At 57.1% G+C, this 23,455-nt stretch overlaps 1 non-coding gene and 1 pseudogene across 1 annotated transcript; both read right to left on the bottom strand.

Moving 5' to 3' along the window:
* Positions 1–3,152: 3,152 nt before the first annotated feature.
* LOC137442696 (U2 spliceosomal RNA) lies at positions 3,153–3,343 on the bottom strand. Its single transcript, XR_010987749.1, has one exon. It is a non-coding gene; the product is annotated as a U2 spliceosomal RNA (small nuclear RNA).
* A 5,819-nt stretch (positions 3,344–9,162) lies between these two features.
* Positions 9,163–22,790, bottom strand: LOC137442647 (kinesin-like protein KIF18B; annotated as a pseudogene).
* Positions 22,791–23,455: the final 665 nt, after the last annotated feature.

Here is a 23,455-nt window from a genome sequence, read left to right as displayed (position 1 = left end):
GGGGACCTGCTGCTTTGGAGCCTGAGCTCTCCTGGCCAGCAGTGCCCAGGGGCCTGGCCTGCCTGTGGCTGCCCTAACCCTGCCCTGCAGGGGCTGGGTGGGCTGCTCACCTTGGGCACCTCTCAGCACCTTCTGCTCTTGGCTGCCAGCAGCAGCAGCTGAGCTTCTCTGGGTGCTCTCTGGCCTCGTGTTGCAAGGAGCTGGAGCCTGGGTGCTGCTGAGCTGCTTGGTGTGAAGTTCCTGAGGTCGTGGCACTTGTGCTCAGCCCTGGCTGAGGAGACAGCCTGGCAGGGGCTGTGGTGTGTCCAGACAGGCCTCTGGAGCGGCCCTTGAGGCAAGGCTGCAGCAGCACCAAGCGCTGCCCTGCTGTGTCTGCAGGGTGCCCAGAGGCCTCCCTCAGTTGTTTCTAGGCAGCAGCAGGGCATGGGCAAATCTTAGCTGGCAATTCTCCTTTGAAGAGGTCTGAGTGTCCTTCCCTGGCCTTGCTGCAGCTCCTCAGCTGAAACCTTTTCCTTTCCCCCCTTGGGGCCTGGGCTCTGGCTGTGCCAAGCTTTGGGCCTGCAGCGGTGCCAGGGGAGAAGGAGCAGCAGCAGCTGCTCTGGAGAGGCAGAGTCCTTGCCAGGGCTGCCAGCCAGGACACTCAGGTGGCCCTAGGCTGCTGGTGCCCCAGCTGCTGTCCCCTGTGCCTCAGCTGCTTCCTGTCCATCTCTTGAAGGCTTCAGCGTGGAGCTGGAGCGCGTGGAGCAGCTGCCCTGCTCCCAGAGCAGGAGCTTCACCGTGTGCCTGCAGCCCCAGAGTGCCACCCTGCCGCTGGGCCAGGCGGCCCTGCTGCTGCCCATCCAGGTGCCCTGTGCCTCCTCCCCTCCCTCTGCCCTCACCCCCTGCGGGGGCAGGCTGGGGCCAGCAGCAGAGGCCAGCTGGAGCTCACCTGGCTGCTCTGTGCCTCACCAGGTGACAGGAGGCCCCACGGTTCCTCTGCTCCTGCGTGCCAGGGGGGTTGTGCCCTCCCTCTGCCTCTCCAGGGCCAGGCTGGAGTTCTCCCCTCTCCAGTGTGGGCAGTGCCAGGAGGAGACCACTCGGCTCTACAACCAGCTGCCAGTGCCCTGTCAGTGGTTCCTCAGCAGGGAGGAGCCTGCTCAGAAGGTAAACCACAGACACTCTGCCACTTGCATCTTCTGGGCTGCCTTTCCTGCTTCTCTCTTGCCTCCTCTGCTCCTCTGGCTGCTTCAGCACTTGGGCTCCAGCTGGGCTGAGGAGGCTTTGGAGGGTGCCCTGGGCCTGTTGAGCAGCTGCTGCTTCCCTTCTCTGCCACCTTCAGCCCTTGCTCCTCTCGTCAGGAGCAGCCTCCCCAGCTGCCTGTCCTGCCTCTGTCTTTGGCCACCAGTTCTAGGCCAGGGCTGGGCCCATCTGATTGGGATGGGTGCTCTGAGGCCACGAGTGCCAGCACTGCAGGAAGCCAGCTGTGTCCTGCCACAGCAAGGAGACCTCAGCCCCCTGGTTTTGTGCTCAGGTGGACAAAGCTTTGCCAGCCAGCAGGCGTCAGAAGCTGCTGCAGGAGCTGAAGGCCAAGGCCTCTGTCTTTGAGGTGCTTCCCTCAGCTGGAGTCCTGGCCCCTGGGCAGTGGTGCAACCTGCGAGTCAGGTTTTGCCCCGTGGAAGAGGTGAGCTGGGCTGGTGTCCCCCCCAGGAGGTCTGGCAGGGTAGTGTGGGCAGGAGAGCCCAGGCTGGGAGCAGGAGCTGAGCCCTGCCCCCACGGGCAGCTTGCTGCACGCTCAGCTTCCCCTGCTGCAGCCTCTGCAGAGGGGGCTTGGGGAGCCAAGCCCTGAGCAGAGGACTCCCCTCCTGTCTGGCCAGGGAGAGCTCCTCTGCCCCTCTTGTTCAGCTGCTCCTTGCCTGCCACAGTGGTGCCAGGGCTGTGTCTGGGCACCACAAGCCTGCAGACCTTTCTGCTGAGCACTGCACTGCCCCAGGAGTGGTGCCAGGGATGGGGCATCTCCCACCTCTGGGCACTCCTGCTGCTCACAAGAGGCAGATTGCCAGCAGCCTGCAGAGGGCAAACGTTACAGCTCCGTGCTCCAGCACTCCCCCTGCCCTTGCTCCACAGAGCCAGCAGCCTTCTGTGGAGCTGCTGGGAGAGGGAGTGCTGAAAGACCTCCTCTGATGGGGCAGGCTCCAAGGAGCTCTGCTCCAGGGCAGCTGAGGAGAGCAGGAGGTGCAGAGAGAGCAGGGAGAGGTTCAGCTGCTGGCAGCAGGACTCCTGAGCCAGCAGCCTGCTCTGCTCTCCTGGCAGGGCCAGTCCTTTGGGGAGTCCCTCTGCCCAGCCCAGCCTGGGCTAGCAGCAGCTCTCCCACCTGGCTCCTGGGGGATCAAAGGGCCCTGGGCTATGCTGAGCAGCTCTTTGCTCCAGGTTCCCTCTCCAAAACGCAAGGCAAAGTCCTGTGCTGCTGTGGGGCATCTCCCCCGTGGGGCAACCTGGGCCAGGGGCTCAGCACTCTCAGCATCCCAAGTGTCTCCCTTCCCTGAGCCTGACTCTGCCTTCTCCAGTTCCAAAGCAGCCCTCCTTGTCCTGCTTTCTGTTCTCCATTCAGCTCGGTTGCCTGTCGTAGGCGCGGCGACCTGGTTCAGGACCAACCCCAGGCTCCATCGGCTCGCAGACACCAACGTGTGGAGGGCAAATGGCCTTTGTCAGTGAGCGACGCAGCACTATGTAGCTGAGGTGTGCGTCACTGCCGGCTGCTGGCACCGTCAGCTGAACGCTATTGGCTATCAGGAGCGGGGCCCCAGCTTCCCATGCAGCGCGAGATCTTCCGGCCGCTGGGTCCTAGCCAGAGTGCGAGCTTGGGGCCAGGAAGCATCCATGGTAGGGAGCCAAGTGTGGGGGGAGCATAGCCCTGCCTAGAGAATCAGCGAGGGATGTGTCAGGCTCTGGGGTTCTGGTTCTGAGATGCAAAGAAGATTTGTAATGCCTTGTAAAGTGTCCGCTGTGCAGGGCAGGGAGAGCACCTGTAAAAGCTTCTTAGGAGCTGCAGGCTGCGCAGCACAGGCTGTGATCAAAAACCCTTCGGAGCAGTTGGGAAGAGCTGCAGAAAAGCCAAAGCAGAACAAGGAAGAAATGGGTTGAGATCTGTTGTTAACCGACGAAAGATCCCCAGGGAGGGGTGCACCGTTCCCGGAGGCACTGCAATACCAGGACGATGCGCGGAGCGGAGGGAGCAAGCTCCGAATCCAACTCCCACGCCCAAAAATCCGTTTAATATAAAGTCCTCTCATCGAGGACGTATCAGATATTAAACTGATAAGAACAGATACTACACTTGATCTTAGCCAAAAGGCCGAGAAGCGATACACAACAACCCCCAGCACACCCACCCATGCCCCGCCCCGCTCCCCTAGCTCACGCGCACCGCCCTGCCGCCCGCAGCCGCCTCCCCGCTCCGCTCCCCGACAGTTCCGCACGGGCCCGCTTGCTCTCGCGGACACCCAGCTCCGTTCAAGCCCCGCCGGACTGCCCCCGCGCCCGGAGTCCCGCCATGCCTCGCGCCCCTTATTACCATAACCCCGACCACGTTCTGTATCCGCCCCGCCCTTCTCCTGCCTCCCGGCCAATAGCATCGCAGGATCCGCCCCTGTGGCTGCAGGCACAGCCCCTCCCCCGTCCCACCCTCCTGATTGGCAGGGCTCAGAGCGGCCTCCCGGCGTCCCCCTCAGCCCCTGCCGCCCGGCGGCCGCTCACCAGCCCTTGCAGCGCTTCTCCCGCGCTCCGGCACCGCTGCCGCTCCCTATGGGGCAGGAGCCACGGCGGCCGCGGCCGGCAGGGATAGCTCCTCGCTGTCAAAATCATCAGCATCTCTTTAAACCTCTTCAAGGTCCCTAAAATCTCCTTAAAAACTTTTCATAACTCCCAGAAACTCCTAAAACCGCCTAAAGAGGCATCCTAATCTCTTCTTTAAAACTCGCAGATGTTAAACCTTTTGGCACTCCCATCTCTTTGACACACCTGCCCAAAGATAGTACAAATCTCTTCAAATGTCATTAAAATCTCTGTACAAACTCCTAGAAACTAATTCTGGAGAGATATGGTGAGTGTTCAACAGTGTTGTGAGTGTTCATCTGCCTTCAAAAATGCTGAAGAACACAGAAAAATCATCAACATCCCTTTGCACTCTTCAGGACACCTAAAGACTCATTAAGATCTATTAACATCTCCTGGAGTTCCCCCAAGCCACCTATTGAGGCATCACATTAAGCGTGTTGGTGAGACTTTAGCAAGCCTTTGGTTCTCACAAATACTCAAATGTGGCTGAAAGGTCATGCAAGTGTCCTCAAACCTCCTGGAAACGTCGTCAAAAGTCAACAAATCTTTCCAATACTGTTCAAGACCTCTGGAAACTCCATGAAAACAACTTAAAATCTCCTAGCAACTGTGGTGGGTTGAAGGGCCGATCCTCCCACCATGGGCGAAAAATGAGACTCCGACAATCGGATTGCAAAGGTGGTCGAAAGTTTAAATGGAAAAGCAGTGAAAATTTTACAGAGAAGCACAAACACCGTGACAAAAGAGAGATCCCAAAGCATACCCAAAGCATCCCACCCCCACCTGAGGGTGCATCCAAACCCACCAGGGCTCTTTCTTCCCTGCCCCCTCCTCCACTGTTAGGCTAATCTGAGCTAGCCAGATATGAAACTGCCCTTCCCCCAGCCTTGGGCTAGCCAGGCCCAAAAGGCCGTGAGATGAGCCCTCCCCTCCCCCCCCATCCCCCATTACCAGATAGGAACCAATCTCCATAGAAATGGTTAGGGAAGAAAGAGGAAGTACAGGTCCCTTGCTGATGGTTTTATAAGGGAGCAGGGCATTATGGGATGAGGTTCGTAGCTTCCCTGTCCACCCACTGGGCTGCACCCTTGGGACACCGCGGCTGTGGCTTGTGTGGTGGCATCGGAGGGGATGCAACCAGCCTGAGCCACCACAGCAACCTTGTATCCAGTCCCCTTTATTGGGGGGACAAGGCCTAATTGCTGCCTCACCATTTCCAGGCTCTTCCCTCATTCCCAGCTTCCCAATGCAGCCATTAAGTGAGCGTCCCAGGGGTCAGGCTCTGCTTGACCTGCTGGTGTCAAACAGAGAAGGGCTGGTGGGAGATGTGATGGTAGGAGGCTGCCTACGGTGCAGCCACCATGAGCTAGTGGAGTTTTCAATATGCAGAGAAATAAGGAGCAGCAGTAACAGAACCCTCACTTTGGACTTCCAGATGGAAGATTTCACCTTGTTTAAGCAACTAATTTGGAGAGTCCCCTGGGCAGCAGCCCTCAAGAACCAAGGGGCCCAGGAGGGTTGGACCTACTTCAAACAGGAGCTCTTGAAGGCACAGGAACAGGCTGCGCCCACGTGCCGAAAGATGAGCCGAGGGCAAGGCTCTGGGCCTGGATGGGCAAGCAGCTTCTGAAGGGATTAAGGGAAAAAAAGAGGCTGTATCACCTTTGGTAAGAGGGGAGGCAACTCCTGAAACACTTAAGGATGTTGTTAGGCCACACCTTGAGTCCTGTGTCCAGTTCTGGGCTCCTCAGTTTAAGAAGGACATTGAGACACTTGAACGTGTCCAGAGAAGGGCAACGAAGCTGAGGAAGGGTCTGGAGCACAGCCCTGTGAGGAGAGGCTGAGGGAGCTGGGGTTGCTTAGCCTGGAGAAGAGGAGGCTCAGGGGAGACCTTCTTGCTCTCTCCAGCTACCTGAAGGGAGGTTGTAGCCAGGTGGGAGTTGGTCTCTTCTCCCAGGCAAGCAGCACCAGAACAAGAGGACACAGTCTCAAGCTGTGCCAGGGGAAGTTTAGGTTGGTGGTGAGGAGAAAGTTCTTCCCAGAGAGAGTAATTTGCCATTGCAATGTGCTGCCCAGGGAGGTGGTGGAGTCACCATCCCTGGAGGTCTTCAAGAGGGGATTGGATGTGGCACTTGGAGCCATGGTTTAGTAGTCATGAGGTGTTGGGAGACAGGTTGGACTTGATGATCTTTGAGGTCTTTTCCAACCTTATTGATTCTATGATTTCTAGGAGGGGTTAAGGAAGTACAGGGAGGATCTGAGGGCTGTTAGGGAGGGTGAGAATGATCTAAGAAGGGTTTGAGGTATCTTAGGAGGATTAGAGTTGTTATAAATGACTGAGCCAATTGAAGTCGACTGAATATAGTTTTAATTCAAAAGGAGCAATCTTAAGGCAACAAGAGACATGCAAAACAGCGCTGCGTCCACAGTGCACACTAATCACTTCCTAACTCCCCTTTTAATATTCTACTCTTAATACATATGCATATAAAGGTGGGTTTATTTAAATTAGTTTGTCCTTCTGCTGGTCTTTCAATGATGTAATCTTCTGGTCAGCACGGCCGGTGGGTTGTGTGCTAAGTCCTTGTGACTGTATCTTTTTAGCTCTGCTGTTACAATCAACGTCCTTCCCAGGGATGGGTTGCACATAGGTTCTTGTGATTCTCACAATTGTCTCTTGTGTTCACGTCTTCTGTTGTTGGGGTTTGTTTTGAGCAAGAGGGGAGATGGGTCCCAGGAACACCTGTGCAATTCAGGCCTTGAAGAATTCTCTGTTGATAATATAGTGCTGGAGTAGGAGCTGTGAGAAAGTGTTGATTGCTTGGTATGCTGAAGTCCAGCTGCCCCTGAGAAGGGAGGCAAGCAAGATAAGGAGGAGGAGAGATCTGGGAAAGAGAGCAATTAGACTGGATAGAAGAATTCCACAGAGCTGCGAAAACAATGATGTAACCTTTTAGAGAATAACCAATAGTATGTTGACAAGTGGGCATAATTATAGCAAACTGAATATAAGATGTGTCTGATGCTCAATAAAGTTGGATTCCGCTGATCACAGTGATCGTATAGCGGCCCCTTCTTGCAACAGTGGCGCCCGAACAGGGACCCCACAGAGTGGGTCCTGAACCCAAAAAGGAGGGTTCTGCAAATCTCCGAAAGGAGTCGCGGCGAAGAAGGGAGCCGTGCCGTTCCGAAGAGGACTACCAGGGTTCGAAAGTGCGGAAAGCAAGAAGTATTCCGGTCCAGGATAGCAGTACTGGTGCTGTGTTTACCGACCCACAGAGAGGCGGAGGAAGCAGCAGAGACCGAAGACGCCGTAAGCCGATACTGCTCTGAGTAGTCTGTGCGCACAGGTATTACCGCATAATAGATAGTAATGGATAGGCAGGCGGCGTATGATTTATTTAAGTGCTTTTTAGAAAAGCGTAAGGCGGAGATATCGTCTAAAGTAATGCCTGGACTTTTGGCCCATGGATCCGCTTTAGGGCATTTCCCTAGCGGAGATAGTTATTTTGATGAAGCTTGTTGGAGAGAATACAGGAACAAGTTGTGGGACATGGTAATTGATAGTGATAAAACTGCTATAAAGCTGCAAAAGTCGTGGCGAGAATGCATGAACTGTGTTAAAACCTCTGAACTGGAACAGCGAATGGCTGCTGCAGATACTGCGAATTTGTCAGAACGGGATGCAGCGCCAGTTGTATCTGAATTGCGACCGAAGGAGGTGTTTGAAAAATACCGGCCGTGGCCGCCTCCGGCACAGAGCACAATACCACTACCGTGCCCTGCAAGACCTGAATTTCCACCTCCACCCCCACCGACGGAATTCAGCGAGGCGCCTAATGACCTAGCCCCAGGCATAGCCTGCCTGGCTAAGGGAGTGGGGGCTTTGGCTGAACTGAACGACAGCGTAGAATCACAAACTGAGGCAGTAAATCAGAGGGAGACACCGTTATCTATTTCTCCGGCTCAGTTAGAAAAGTTGGTGGAGCACATGTGTCAAAAACTGATTTTAGAAAGTTCCCAGGGAAAAGAAATGCTCTTAGGAAATACAACGGAGAAGAAACCTAGCTCGGGAGCGGTTGTGCAAATTGACTGGAAAGCGATTGCTCAGGAGGCTATGAAAAATGGATGTTACGATGTGGCTGCTGAGTTGTCTAAGGTACTGTGTTTTCCTGTAACGTATGATATTGATCACAATCAAGGACACTATCAGGTTTTGGACTGGAAGATTTTGCAGCGATTGAGAGCAACGGTAGCTAAAAGCAGGCTACATAGCGAGCCTGCCCGACAAATGCTGCAGTATATCTGGGGTAGTGATTTGTTGGTTCCAGAGGACATTAAGACACTGATGAGAATGATTTGGACTCCTTCTCAAATGATCATGTTTGATAAGTTTTGGGGTCAGTTTTGTCAGCTCTCAGAGAATACACAACGGCAGCAGGGGGATCCTCTGGCTGGAGTCACAGCACAACAATTAATGGGAACAGGACAATGGTTTGGTGTTGTACGACAAGTTCGAAGTGGTCCTGCGGTCTTTCAGGAATCAATGGAATGTGCCCAAAAGGCATTAAAAAGAGTACAAGCAGACCCTAAAAGGCCGCACTATATGTCTTTAAGACAAAAGCCAGAAGAGTCGTTTGCAGAATTTGTAGATTGTGTATGTGAGGCAATGAGTAATTCGGATGTTCCTGACTATTTAAAGGGTTATATGTTAAAAAATGTAGCTTTTGAAGGAGCTAATACAAAACCAAAATCAGTCTTGGTAAATTTACCACAGGGGACCACAATTGAGATGCCGGAAAGAGCAGCTAACATACCTTCTGGTCCACAGGCTTTTCTCATAGATACTATGCACAAATTGGCTGAACAATCACTGAAATTGGAAGAGGCTGCAGAGTCACAAACCCAAATATTGGCAGCCTTAGCTCCTTTAAAGGCTAATACGAGGGGGCAACAAAGGGATGTTTTTCAAAGGAAGATACGATGTTATAAGTGTGGTAAAGAAGGGCATATCCGATCACAATGTAGAGTGAAATTTGTATGGTGTGATAATTGTAAAAGTAATTCTCATTCCACCAACGCATGTCAAAGTTCGGGAAACGGCCAGAGCAGCGCGAAGAGCCGCCGCGCCGGGACACAAGTGGCAGCTCCAGTCTATTACCAGCAGGACGCAGAAATGAAAGCGACACCTCAGCCTTACAAGCAGCAACCAGAGGGAGCATCGGCTTGGACGTGGCAACAGCAGTAGATGCTACCTTAATAGATAATCGGCCCATTAAAGTGGAAACAAATGTAAAGGGACCTATATACATCAATGGTCAGCCTGTAGGAGCATTGTTAATGGGTCGATCATCTATGGGTGTTAAAGGGGTAATGGTATTGCCAGGGGTAATTGATGCGGATTACAGTGGTGTTATTTGTGTTGTGATGTGGAAATGGCATGCGATCAGCCTGTACGAGGTGACAAAGGCTTTGGATCCACAGGGGGACTGGCTCTCTTAACTATACCAATGGGAAGACGACCAGTCGCTGGTGTTGAATTTTGGTACGGGTCTCAGCACGTGAAATTAATTTGCCTGCTAGATACTGGTGCTGACATCACAATCATGAGTCATGCACACTGGCCGAGACACTGGCCTTTAGAGCCAGCAATAGGAGAAGTAGAAGGTGTTGGAGGAGCTCAAGCAGTAATGCAGAGTAGTCACAAAATTGTAGTGAAGATTGAAGGAAAACAGGCCTTAATTACAGTTACAGTTATGCCATTGCCTAATGGAATCAATGCTTTGGTGGGCCGGGATGCGATGCAGCAATTGGGTGTGCTCTTAACCTCAGCACACACACACACACACCACACCCCCCGCAGCGGTTTCTGGTACGGCTACTGTCGACCATGGCTCTGTTCTGATTTAAAGCAACAGTACTCATTTTGTCATTTCTGATTATGTTGTCTTTCAGAGATTTGTTATTTAGAGTTTTGTTAAGTTTTTCTAATAAGCATAATGAATAAGTAAGCATTTGGTATTTATAAGTACTTGGTACATAGTAATTGCAGTACGGTGTAAGGTACTTTGTAATGAATTCACATTGTATGATTTTCTTTTGGTTCGAACCTTTTTAATTGTGTGCCTATAGGCATTTCAAAGGCGCTCCGTGTAATATAGTTAAGGAATGTATAAACAGGTTTTAACTTTGGAAAGTGTTTTTTAGTTAATGTAACAATTTTATTTCTTTTTAGACACTGATTTGCTGGATTAATTTTAACATAGTCTTTTAAGGCTTTAAGGATTTTTGGTATTAGCATAAGTTAAGGTTTGTAGTAAATAGGTATTAATTTTAACAACTATTCCTTCACTAATGTGCAGAAGAATCAAGACTAAGAGGAAACAGCATTTCCCATGCAGTCGAACGTCGATCACAATAACTGTTATGATAATCTGGGGTCAAAAGCATCAATCCGAAGAATGTAACACAGCATCATGTGAATTAGGACTGAATATTATGGTTGGCTGATTGTTGTGTGATTAGAGAAAATGTTCATAGGGACTTATATGTTATCTCACCAGTTTGCTATAATTTTACACACCTAGAGGGAAAATCAAAATTCATAACAACACAACATGCATTTTCATTTTCGGTTGAAAACATCAACAAACAAACAAACAAAAAAGGGGGGGGAGGGGAAAGAGAATACCCCATAGCAAAAATAAAAAGGTTTTTTAATGGTACCAATAAGAGATCAATATTACTAGGATGAGCAAAAACACATTATCCAGTGTAATTTTATATTGGGCAATGCAGTGAAGCTCTTTTGCTCTTGCTGATTGCCTGCAAGTTTTCTGTCTGTGAAGCTAGAGCCTGGCCAGATCTACCTTTACAGATTAAAGAAATCTTGCTACTATTAAACAGTTTATGCTTTTTGACCATCCTAGAGAAAATAAAGATGCAACATAACCCTAAAGCAGATTGTAAAAGACAGTGCTAAGGATTGCATTTATGTTTTAATCTTTGTAATGCGTTCAGGCATAATCACGTACTTTTTGATAATAAGAGGAGTGAAATGTAAAGATCAGAACTATTAAGCTCTAAATTCCTTTTTTACAATGTCTGCTATCTTTGACCATGTATTATGCCAGCTCTGTTAGAGCATTCTATCTAGTTCAACTTAAGCTTTGTGCCTTGTATAGGTAACATGGCCCAACATAACAGGCAATAATGAATTTTGATTGAGCCTTCAGACTGTGGGTGAACCTTTTCAGACGTGTCTGACAGGAATACCCAGATTTGATGTAAATATGTTTGTTAATTATAGTAGTAAGCTTTAATGTTCTTAGGCATTATTGTACTCATTTTGATTATTGTTAAACTTGTTTATAATTGTATTATGCAAAGTGTTCAAAGAATAACCTCCAAGGCCTTACTTGCACAAAAGAAAAACGGGGGAATTGTTGGGGATTGTTTTGAGCAAGAGGGGCCTTGGGTCCCAGGAACGCCTGTGCAATTCAGGCCTTGAAGAATTCTCTGTTGATAATATAGTGGTGGAGTAGGAGCTGTGAGAAAGTGCTGATTGCTTGGTATGCTGAAGTCCAGCTGCCCCTGAGAAGGGAGGCAAGCAAGATAAGGAGGAGGCGAGATCTGGGAAAGAGAGCAATTAGGCCGGATAGAAGAATTCCACAGAGCTGTGAAAACAATGATGTAACCTTTTAGAGAGCAACCAATAATATGTTGCCAAGTGGACATAATTATAGCAAACTGTATATAAGATGTGTCTGATGCTCAATAAAGTTGGATTCCGCTGATCACATTGGTCGTAGAGCGGCCCCTTCTTGCAACACAAACCAAAGCAGTTTTGACAAGTAACCTTCCATGTGTAGCCCTAGCAATTCTTGAGTGCCTGAAGGGAGAAACTTCAGTTGTGTTTTATTGAAATCTTTGCTACTCTTCAAAAATCCTTTCAATACCTCTGCAGCTCCCTGAAGGGAGGCTGTAGCCAGTGGGGGTTGGGCTCTTCTCCCAGGCAACCGGCACCAGAACAAGGGGACACAGTCTCAAGCTGCACCAGGGGAGGTTTAGGCTGGAGGTGAGGAGAAAATTCTTCACCAAGAGAGTCATTCATCACTGGGATGTGCTGCCCAGGGAGGTGGTGGAGTCCCCGTCCCTCGAGGTGTTCAAGCGGAGATTGGACGTGGCACTTGGAGACATGCTCTAGTCACGGGTCTGTGGTGGCAGGCTGGACTCCATGATCCTCGAGGTCTCTTCCAACCTTGGCGAGACTGTGAGACTGTGAGACTGTATTCATAGATCTAGGGGTGAGTGGCTGCCAGAGCAGCAGCACCCAGGGCAGTCTGCACAGGAATGCATCCAGGATGCAGGGCTTGGGAAGGCTCCAGAGCAGGAGACTCCACAACCTCTCTGGGCAGCCTGCTCCAGGGCTCCAGCAGCCTCACACCAAAGAAGTTTCTCCTCCTGTTGAGCTGAAACCTTCTCTGTCCCAGTTTGTCTCCACTGTTCCTTGGCTGATTGCTGTGCACCACCCACAAGAGCTTGGCCCCCTCCCCTTGCCCCCCAGCCCTCAGCTATCAATAGACATTGATCAGATCCCTCTCAGCCTTCTCTTCTCCAGACTAAACAGCCCCAGGGCTCTCAGCCTCTCTTCCCAGGGGAGATGCTCAAGTCCCCTAAGCATCCTCCTGGCTCTCCCTTGGACTGTCCCCAGCAGCTCTCTGTCTCCCTTGAGCTGGGGAGCCCAGAACTGGACCCAGGATTGCAGCTGTGGTCTCAGCAGGGCAGAGCAGAGGGGGAGCAGATCCTGCCCAGCTCTGCTGGCCACACTTTCCTTGCTGCACCCCAGGACCCCATTGGCTCTCTTGGCCACCAGGGCACATTGCTGTCCCATGCAGAACTTGTGCACTAAGACTCCATGGAGCTGCTCTCCAGCAGGGCAGCTCCTAACCCGTCCTGGTGCCTGCTGTTACTCCTCCCCAGATGCAGGACCCTGCCCTTGTCCTTGTTGAACTGCAGGAGGGTTGCCTGCAGCCAGCTCTCAGCTCTTCCAGCTCTCACTGGATGACAGCACAGCCTGAGGGGTGTCAGCCACCCCCAGCCCCTAGTTCTGACTGCAGCAACTCCTAAGAATTCCAAATGATTTGTGAAACCCAGGTGCTTAACCCCTGAGCAATAAATGATTTGGCATTCTGAAGCTCTCACAAGAACCTTGGCTTGGTTTTCCCTTTCCCTGAGGACTCTGAGTTGGATCTTGCCCTGTCTGCAAGCACAGGTAGCATGAAGGCTGATGTGAGAAACTCACCTTGTGTGGCTGGCAGTTGGAGAGGTTCTCAAAGGGGCTTGGTGCAAGGCACAAGGTGAAATGGTTTGGAACAGGGGAGCAAAAGGAGTTAAGAGAATATTTCATTGTCTGAGCTCCTCACAGGAAGCAGGAGCAGCATCCAGGCTCCCACAGGCAGCACATCCTTGAAGAGGTTGAAACAGGACCTGGGAGTGCTGGTGGGCAACAAGCTCTGCATGGGACAGCAGTGTGCCCTGGGGGCCAAGAAGGCCAAGGGGGTCCTGGGGGGCATTCAGAGGAGTGTGGCCAGCAGAGCCAGGGAGGTTCTCCTCCCCCTCTGCTCTGCCCTGCTGAGACCTCCCCTGGAATATTGCATCCAGCTCTGGGCTCCCCAGCTCAGGAGGGACAGGGATCTGCTGGAGAGAGTCCAAGGGAGGGCTCCAAGGATGCCGAAGGGACTGCAGCACTGCCTGGGGAGGAGAGGCTGAGAGCCCTGGGGCTGTTCAGTCTGGAGAGGAGAAGGCTGAGGGGGATCTGATCAGTGTCTCTCAAGAGCTGAGGGCTGGGGGTCAGGAAGGAAGGGACAGGGACAGGGACAGGGACAGGGACAGCCTCTGCTCACTGTGCCCTGGGATAGGCCAAGGGGCAGTGGATGGAAACTGCAGCACAGGAGGCTCCACCTCAACAGGAGGAAGAACTTCTTGACTGTGAGGGTCCCAGAGCCCTGAAGCAGGCTGCCCAGAGAGGTTGTGGAGTCTCCTTCTCTGGAGCCTTTCCAGCCCGGTCTGGATGTGTTCCTGGGTGACCTGAGCTGGATTCTCTGCTCCTGCTCTAGCTGGGGCTGGAAGATTCCTGCACAAGGCAGAAGCTATTGAAGAGGAGGATGCTGAGAGGACAACTTTTCCCTGATGACAGGACAAGAGGTCATGGGCTCAAGCTGTGCTAGGGAAGGCTTAGCTTGGATACTAGGAAGAATTTCTTACAGCTAGAGTGGTCAGGCAGTGGAAGAGGCTGCCCAGGGAGGTGGTGGAGTCCCCACGCCTGGAGGGGCTCAGGAAATGTGTGGCCATGGCCCTTGGGGAAATGCTCTGTTGGTGATGGTTGGACTCCATGGGCTCAGAAGTCTTTTCCAGCCTCAAGGGCTGTAGGAAAGGGGAAGCAGAGTGGCCTCAGTTCATGCCACAGCTGCAGACAAACACCAAGGTGAGGGAGTGGAGCTTGGGGAAGAAAGAAGAGAGCCCTTTGGTTCCACCTTCCCCCTCTGAAGCTGAGTGGGGCTGCCTGATCCACAGAGGCTAAGAACAAGAGCCCCAGAGCCCCTGCGATGATGGCAGAGAGGGGGAAGGCAGACTGGAGCCCGTCCCGGGAGGAAGGGCCTGGCCCAGGCGCCCCCCGAGGGAGCCCCAGCCCCAGGGTCCCCCAAGGGGTCAAGAGGCAGCCAGAGGAGGTCTGAAGAGCCAAAACCCCGAACCTTTAGTGAACAACACAGAGAGGGGGGGAGCCGGGCCGCAGAGGGGAGGGGAAAGGGATGGGAACCGCGAAGTGGGGTAGGGGGAAGCGAGCCGCAAAAGGGGCTGGGGCCGGGGGAGAGCGGCGCCGAGGACGGGAGCGGGCGTTACAGTGCTGAGGGGGGAACGGACACAGAGCAAGGGACGAAGAAGAGCTCCCACACCAAGGGAGAAGGTGGAAGCAGCGCTGGGAGCTTGGGCTGGGCTCCTGGCTGCTGAAGTCTTCACCTTAAGAGCTTCACTGGCTGGGAGCTGGAAGCAGGGAGTCTGCTGCCAAGGGCTGGGAGCACTCTGGGGCTCCTCCTGCTGTGCTGCTGCTCAGAGGGCCTGAAGGATGCTCTGGGGCTGCAGAGAGAGGAGAGAGGGGCATGAGGCAGCTCTGGGGCACATCCAGGCACTGGCAGCTCCCTGCTCTCTTGCCCTCCCCTCAGCTGGGGCTGCAGCCACCCCCAGCACCAACCATCCCCATGGCAGGGCTCTGCCTCGCAGCTGGCACGGGGCTGGCACAGCAGCAGGCTGCAGCCACCCCCCAGCACCAACCATCCCCATGGCAGGGCTCTGCCTCGCAGCTGGCACGGGGCTGGCACAGCAGCAGGCTGCAGCCACCCCCCAGCACCAACCATCCCCATGGCAGGGCTCTGCCTCGCAGCTGGCACGGGGCTGGCACAGCAGCAGGCTGCAGCCACCCCCCAGCACCAACCATCCCCATGGCAGGGCTCTGCCTCGCAGCTGGCACGGGGCTGGCACAGCAGCAGGCTGCAGCCATCCCCCCCAGCACCAACCATCCCCATGGCAGGGCTCTGCCTCGCAGCTGGCACGGGGCTGGCACAGCAGCAGGCTGCAGCCACCCCCCAGCACCAACCATCCCCATGGCAGGGCTCTGCCTCGCAGCTGGCACAGCAGCAGGCTGCAGCCACCCCCCAGCACCAACCATCCCCATGGCAGGGCTCTGCCTCGCAGCTGGCACGGGGCTGGCACAGCAGCAGGCTGCAGCCACCCCCCAGCACCAACCATCCCCATGGCAGGGCTCTGCCTCGCAGCTGGCACGGGGCTGGCACAGCAGCAGGCTGCAGCCTGCCCCGGGGCAGGGCTCACTCCTGGCAGAGTGGCTCCCAGGGCAGCCTCACCTGGGCTGCAGAGGCCTTGGCAGCTCGGTGCCTGCTGCGCAGCTGGGGGATGCAGCTCCGCTGCCCACCCCCGGGGGGGCAAAGGGCTCTGAGGAAGGCAGAGAGGCCATTGGCACCCAGCCAGGCTCGGGGCAGAGGCCTCCCTGCGGCCCAGAGGGCACTGGCAAGGTGCAGCTGCAGCCATGGGGCTGGCCCCACAGTGGGGAGCACAGGCAGCCCCTGGCAGCTCTCTCACCTCTCAGCTGCCTTCTGCTTCAGGGCAGAGGCTCTGCAGCCCACAGGCAGCCTGGGCACAGAGGGTGCCTGTGTGGCACAGGCCAGCATGCAGGGCCTGCAGCCAGGGCAGGGATGGTTAGTGCCAGGGGGGATCCTGACTGCCCCTGGCACGGGGCTGGGGGGCAGCTGGGCCAGGGCAGCACTCACTTGGGCACCAAGAGGGCATCCTGCTGCTGGAGGAGGTCCTGGCCGGGGGGCTGCAGGGCTGCTGGCTGAGGCTGGCAGCCTGCACACCTGGGAGGTGCCATCGAGGGCAGGGCCTGGGGGCCGGGGCAGGGCACAGCCCTGGGGAGCTGCCAGGGGCAGGCGGCTCCGGGGCAGCCTCCCCGGGCACAGCCTGGAGCTGCAGGGCCAGGCTGGCAGCGCCACAGGGGCTGGGGGGCAGGGGCTGGGGGCGCTCTGTGCCGCCCTGGCAGCCTCTGCTGGCTTCCCACTGCTCCGCCGGCGTTTGGGCCGCGGGGAGAGGCTGCAGGCAGAGGCTGGCTGGGGAGCAGTTGGCATCTCAGGGACCTCCTCCTCTTCCCGATGGGGCTGAGGGCCAGCAGCCTGGCACTGCTGAGCGCAGCCAGGTGCTGGCAGCCCGGCAGGGGAGAGCTCATCACAGGGTGCCAGGCACAGCCACAGAGGTCTCGGCTCAAGGAGCAGAGCAGAGACCGAGTCAGCTCCCTGGCTGCAGCTCCCAGGCACCCCCAAGCCCCAGGGGTCCCCCTCTGCCCCCCCCCCCCCAGCTCTTTGCTGGGGCTGCCCCAAACCACACCAAAGCCAAGGACAAGAGCCAGCACAAACAATCCTGGGCCCAGAGCAAGTGCCCCGTGGCAGGGCCTGGCCTGTGCCCAGCAGCAGCCTCTGCAGAGCCAGGCTCTGCGGCTGGGTCATGCATTGGCACTGAGGATGAGGAGGAAGAGCTCAGCCCTGCCCAGACACAGGCTGCCAGCAGCCAGGCCACAGCTGGGCTGAGTGGGGCAGATGCCCCCCAGAGCAGTCACCCACAGGAGATAAAGGCAGGCTCAGACCCCACTGGGTGCCAGGGCAGGAGAAACTTCTGCCCCTGCCCTGTGCCCACAGCTGGCAGCTGCCCCCCAGCCCTGCAGCAGAGCCTGGGGCAGAGGGGAGAGCACAAACCTGGATCCTCAGCAGCACAGCCCTGCTGGCTCCTCTGGGCTGGGCTGGCCCTGCTGGCCTCTGCAGCCCTCCCTGGGGAGGAGGCCTGCTCCTGGCTGGCAGCAGCCTCCTGAGGGGCCAGGGGCTGCAGTGCCTCAGAGGCCACAGCAGCAGCAAGGAAGCTGCCAGCCTGGGGCAGGGACTGCTGCTCTGGGGAGGAGCTCCTGGCAGCAGCTGCAGCCCTGGGGCAGAGAGAGACAGAGCCAAGGAGCAGTCAGGGGCTGAACCTCAGCCCCTGGCACCCAAGACAGGCTCAGCACCACCAGCAGCACCTCTGAGCCCCCTCCTCAGCTGGGGCACAGCCTGGGGGGAGCTCTGGGCCAGGCAAGCTTTGAGGCTGAGGGATCCCCAGGCTGGGACTGCAGAAGCTGGGCTGGGAGGTCACCTCTTGGCTGCAGGGCACCCAACAGCAGCCCCAGATCTGTGCTGGGCCTCAGGCACACAGCACAGGCAGCCTCCCTCGGGAGACCTTCCCCAGGAGCTTCCTTCTGCCAGGACATTGGGGCAGAGACAGCAGCAGGTGGTGCCAGGGCAGCCCTGCCAGGGCAGCACCTCGGGGAGCAGAGGCAGCAGCAGAGCCCTGGGGGAGGCAGCTCCAGGCCTGGCAAGAGGCACTGAAGGCTCTCAGCTGCTGTGCCTGGAAACCTTCCCTGCTGACCCTTCCAGGGGAGCTTCTCCCCTGGGACTGGCCCTCTAGGAGCCAAAGCCCACTTCAGAGGGCAGGCACTGCTCTGTAAGCCAAGGCCTGGGCCCTCCCCCACCTCCAGCACCCTCAGGGGGGCTGCACACCCCAGGAAGGTTGAAACTCTCTGAGCAGCCAGGAGGAAGTGGCACAGGGAGGGGGCACAAGGACACTCACCCCTCTGGCTGGCTGGCAGTCAAGCCCTGCAGGAGGAGGGCTGCTTCCTTTGCTTCCTGCTGCACATCTGCCTGCTGGCTGGCTGGGGCAGACCTTTCCTCTGCAGCCTGCAGCAAGCCCCCAGAGCAGCATTAGGCCAGAGCTGAGCTGAGCCTGGGCCCCCAGCTGCCCCTTCCCTGCCAGGCTCAGAGCTTTCTCCAGCACTCCACAGCCCAGCACCTGCTGAGCCAAGACCTCCCAGAGCAGCTCAGCTCCCAGCTTGCCCAGTGCAGCCCAGCAAGGTACCTGAGCTGCCTGCTGGGTCCCACTCACCAGGCCAAGCCCTCCTCTCACCTCCTCCAAGGCCAGCTGCAAGGGAACAGGACACCCAGCTGCCAGCTGCTGCTGCTGCTCTCCAGCCCTCTCCCCACCAGTGAGGTCCAGGCACACCTTGGGCACAGCCTCCTCCAACCTGCAGGAGTCACAGCAGCAGCCCCTGAGCCAGGGAAGAGTCTCTGGGGAAGCCATCCCTTGGCCTACCAAGGTTTGGGATGGAGCCCAAGGAAGCTTTGGCCTTTGTCCCCCAGCTCTGGGGGCTGCCAGGCTCCTCACTCCAGCTGGGCAGCGGAGAGGCTGTGGCACAGCAGCAGAGCAGCTCAGCTGCGTCCTGGCAGCCACTTGGGCTGCAGCCAGCAGCCAAACTCTGCAAGCTCCTGGCCATGGGGGACCCCAAGATGCCAGCCCAGGCTCCATCCCTCCTGCCCAGAAGCCTCACCTGGGCAGCTGCAGCAGGCTGGAGCTGAGGGCAGGCAGCAGCACTGGCGCCTGGCTCTGTGCCCCCCGGGCAGCATCCTCACAGGCACGGAGCTTGGCCTGCAGCTCTGCCACCTGTGAGCAAGGGGCAGCCCTGGCTCAGAGCATGCCCTGAGCCCCAGCAGCTCAGCAGGCTGGGTGCCAGGCAAAGCAGAGCTGCAGACAGAGCCCAGCCCTGCGCCCAGCAGCTCACCTCCGCTCTCAGCTGCGCACACAGCACAACATACTGACAGACGTGGGAGTCCAGGCTGAGCAGGTTGCTCTTGAGCTGCAGGGAGGGAGGAGCGGAGCTGAGAGCAGCACCGGGACAGCTCCTTCCCCTCTGCTGAGGCGGCAGCGGGGCAGCTCCTCAGCCTCCTCTGGGCTGGTGGGGCCCGGGCGGCTGCAGCTGACTCTGAGAGGGGCTCCAGAGGCAGCCCGGCTGCAGCAGGGAGGCGGCAGGGAGGCAGCAGCCTGCCCCAGGCTCCTTCCCAGCCAGCCCCAGCAACTGCCGGCCGCGGGGCGAGGGGCTCACCGAGACCTGGATCTCCTTGGCCCTGCTGGCACACCTGAGGGTGTTGAGGGTGTCCTGGCAGCAGAGCGGCGAGGGGCTGAGGGCAGCCAGCATCAGGGTGCGGCCGATGGAGTCCTTCAGCAGCCGCCTCAGCTTGCTGTCCCGCTACGGGACGTGGCTCTGCTTGCCCTGCCCGGCACAGCGAGGCTCCGCTCAGGGGCTGGCCCTCGGCTCCCAGCCCTGGCCACGCTCAGCCCACGGCAGCTCTGCCCTGGGGACGGCGCTCAGGGCCCCTCGGCGGCAGCCTTCCCTTGGCCCCAGCCAGCGCCTGGCTGACGCTGAGCAGGGCCAGCAGCGAGCGGTTGATGCTGGCTCCCTCCCGCAGCCGCTCGCCCCTGCTCTTGGCCACCGCGGCTCGCTCCGAGCCGGCCAGGTCGACCAAGCTCATCTTGGCCACCCGCACGGCCCCAGCGAGGCCCCCGGCGCGGTCCTGCTGCTTCACCTGTACCTGGCAGGGCACAGGCAGGGCAGGCTGCAGCTCCGCAGGGCGCTCCAGCTCGCCGCTCGCAGCCGCGGCAGCCCTGGCACGCCGGCCCTGGCACAGCATCGCCGCCTGCTCCCTTCCGGGCAGCGGTGCCAAGGGCTGCCCCAAGCACCACCCCTCACCTGCAGCACGGCGTGGGAGCGGGAGGAGGAGGCGTTGGCATCGGTGGGATGCTGCGTGCGGTTCCTGCTGCCCCCGAGCAGCATCTGCAGGAGCTGCTCTGCCGAGCTGGGCTGGCGGGGAGCAGGCAGAGGGCAGGGATCAGCGCAGCCCCGGCACGGGCACCGAGCGCCCACAGGCACACAGGCTGAGGCCTCCTGCGGCTCTGCAGGTCTCCTCTGGCCTCGGGCTCAGCGCTGCTGCCAGCCAGCACCCAGCCAGCTGGCACTCCCGGGTCCCCACAGCCCCTGCCCCGGGTCCCCACAGCCCTCCCCTCCCCCCTCCAGGTCCCCCAGTGCCCGCTGGCACCCCTGGGGCAGGCGCAGCGCTGCCCACACCTTGTGCCTGCTTCCACCCCCACCTGCTGGATGGAGAGACCCTGAACCACAGCTCCTCTCTCAGGATCCTCCCGGATGGGCAGAGGGCCCTTGGGCTCCAGCAGGTCACGGATCTGCTCGTTGTAGACCTGCAGCAGGCAGCTCCAGCTCGGGCTGAGGCTTGGGGCCCCAAAGGGCAGCAGGCAGAGCAGCTCTGGACCCCAGGGCCTGCTGCCCACCCAACAGCACCTCTGGCACCTGGTGCCAGCAGGAGCAGCTGAAGGTGCCTTAAAGGCAGAGGACAGCTCAGGAGGCTTCACCAGTGAGGCACTGAGCCATTGCTCCTCCAAAGCCCTTGCAGCCAGGAAGACCTCATTGCCCTGTGCCCTGTGGCCCCCAGCTCCAGAGGGGGCAGACCAGCAGCACCAGCTCAGCAGACTGGGTAGGGGCAGCCTGCTTCCAGTCTGGGGCTGTCCTGGCCACTGGGCACAGCTGGCAGCACAGGGGTAGCCCTGGCACTACAAGTCCAGACCTTGGAGATGGTGGCCTGGCAGCAGGAGGGGCACAGCTGGGCACAGCCTACCTCCAGGTAGGAGACCAGGACCTGGTAGCTCTTCTGCTCCTTCCTAGCCTCCAGCCTCCTGTACAGCTCCTCCATGGTGAGGTAGATGATGCCAGGGCTCTTCTCTGAGCCCAGCGTGGTGTAGGTTTTCCCTGCTCCTGTTGCTCCGTAGGCAAACACTGGGAGGAGAAAGGGAGGAGCCCTGAGAGCAGCCTCCATCGACAGCAGCACTGGGGGGATGCTCCCAGCTCTGCCTCAGCTGGAAATGCCCCTGGGGACACAGCCCCAAACCCAGCTCCTGCTATGGGGCACTGCTGCCTCCCACTCACATCCTGTCCAGCAGGACCCCCAGGGCCCTCTGCACCAGGCTGCTCCCCAGCCTGCACAGGGCTCCCAGCTGATGCCACCCCACAGGCAGGACTCCACACTCATCTGGGCTTGTCTCTGCTCTCTTCTTGCTGGCCTGGGCCCTGCCTGCCCCCACAGCCCTCAGGTGACATCTCCAGGTCAGCACTGGCCCTCTCAGGTTGCTCAGGGAGGGGATTGTGACAGATGCAGGTGGGGCTCACAGAATAAGCTCTCTTCACCTCTTCTGGCATTTTGAGGCCCTGGAACTGTCTTGCTAGAGGTCTACACATGTCACCCAGGGGAAAATGTGCCTTCCTCTGCTTATGCAGCAGAGCAGCTGCTTTGACACCATTCTGTCACTAGGCCAATCTATAGCTGGATCTCGGGTTTAAGCCCCACTGCACCTAAAAGGAGTTTGCTCAGATGTGGCTGTTACAGTGTGCTCCAAACCCTCCTTCCCCCATCTCCACTAGTGGAGGTCTGAATGGGGAAAGACAAAGGCAGGAAATTGCCTTCCCCTGGGACAGGTCAAGGCTGCTGGAGGGGGAAGTCCGCTTGGGTTTGGCACTATGATTAGCAGGGTGCTTGGCACCCAGTGTGCCTTGGCCTGGGACACATTGTCTCTGAACAGCTTAACCAGGGTGAGCAGAAGGCTGTGGGGGCTCTCTTGCTCTTGCCTTCCTCTTGCTCACTCCTATGTTCTGCTTTCCTCTTGGCCTCGCTGCCTTCGCGGCAGCATTGCAGACACCAGCCCTGGGTCCTGGCTTCTCCCTGGCCCTGCCTGCCCTGGGGCCCTGCTCCCTGGCTGCCTGCCGGCAAGCTGCGGCTGTCTCGCACCCTTCCGACAGGGCTGCCGCAGGAGCTTGGCCTCGTGGCAGCCGTGCCTGAGGACACTTTGGTTCTGGCAGGTCCTTTCCCTTTGGGCTGTGCCACACCATCCGCAAATCAGATTACAAACCGGCAGCTCTGGAGCCTGCTGCCGACCAGAGACCTAGGGAGCATCTCCCAATTCCTGCTCCATCCCCGGGAGCACAACCTGCGCTCTCCTTGGCTCTCCCTAAGCTCCTGCCTGGCCTCTGATTTGATCCGTGGGGTGAAGCTGTTTCGTGGTTTAGCCTTTTCCATTTTCTGAATGCTCTACACTGCACCCAAGCTGCCCAGGAGCATCCTGGGGGAATTTGCAAGCAAACAGAACCTGTCCACAATCTAATAAGTGTAATACCTAATCTTGGGGGGGCGGGAGGGGGGAATAAAGAGAAGTCTCTTGTTGTAATTCCTGCCTGGTTAGCTTAACCCAAATCAAATCAGTGCCTTAAAAACCAGCAGACAGAAGCAAACTTCTGGGAGTGGTTCCTGCTTTTGTTTAGGCACATGCAAGTCATTTGTCTGCAACAAAACCCCCAACTCCTCTGCAGAGCAGGGAACAGCAGAGTGCAAACAAAACCCCACTGCTGAGTCAGAAATGAATTCAACTGCAGATCTAGGCAGAGGGACACAGCCTGGCAAGGGCAGAGGGTGCTGTGGATTGTGCTTCCTTAACAGACCCATGGTGGCATTTTTATCACCCAGAAGCTGGATTTCCCTGCTGGTTTTCCAGCTGCTGGCTTGAATGGACTTCAGGAGGTGTTCAGGAACACACCTGGATTCTCCTCCTAGCTTTGATACTGCCCTGGAGAACAGCTTGTGCTTACTTCGAAGGAGAGCTGTAACTGGGAATGCAAGTCTGGAAGGATCTTTGACAGCCAAAGGCTTGTTCCCCTCCAGTCAGATGTAAACTCTGAGCATCAAATGTGACAATGATCTTTGCTCCTTCTTCCCTGTGGTTGAAATTCCCCCCCAACATTACCTTTGCCAGCCCAGCCCAGCTGGAAGCAAATGAAAGCTGTATTTATAGGCAAAGGGAAATCTGCAATGGGATGCAAGGAATATGTACAAACTCTCCAGGAGTTACAGTGTTGAGATATATTCACAACTGAAAACCAGCACAAGAACCCCACTGGTCAAGGAGCAGGGGAAGCTACTAGCTGGGGTCTGCAGCAGCCCTCCTCAGCCAGGGAGGGATCCCCTGGGCCCCCGGGAATGGAGGGGAAGAGAGGAGGAGGGGAGGAGAGGAGCTGCTGCGAGGCCACCTTCAGATCCCTCCTGGTGCCACTGCCCTCAGCACCTGACAGGGCCAGGGGCTGGAGCAGGACAGGGCCAGGCCCCCCCCGGCT

Source organism: Melanerpes formicivorus, unplaced genomic scaffold (genome assembly GCF_026170545.1).
Source record: "Melanerpes formicivorus ecotype bairdi unplaced genomic scaffold, bMelFor1.0.p_v2 SCAF_7, whole genome shotgun sequence".
NCBI lineage: Eukaryota > Metazoa > Chordata > Aves > Piciformes > Picidae > Melanerpes > Melanerpes formicivorus.
This window is presented reverse-complemented; position numbering and strand designations above follow the sequence as displayed.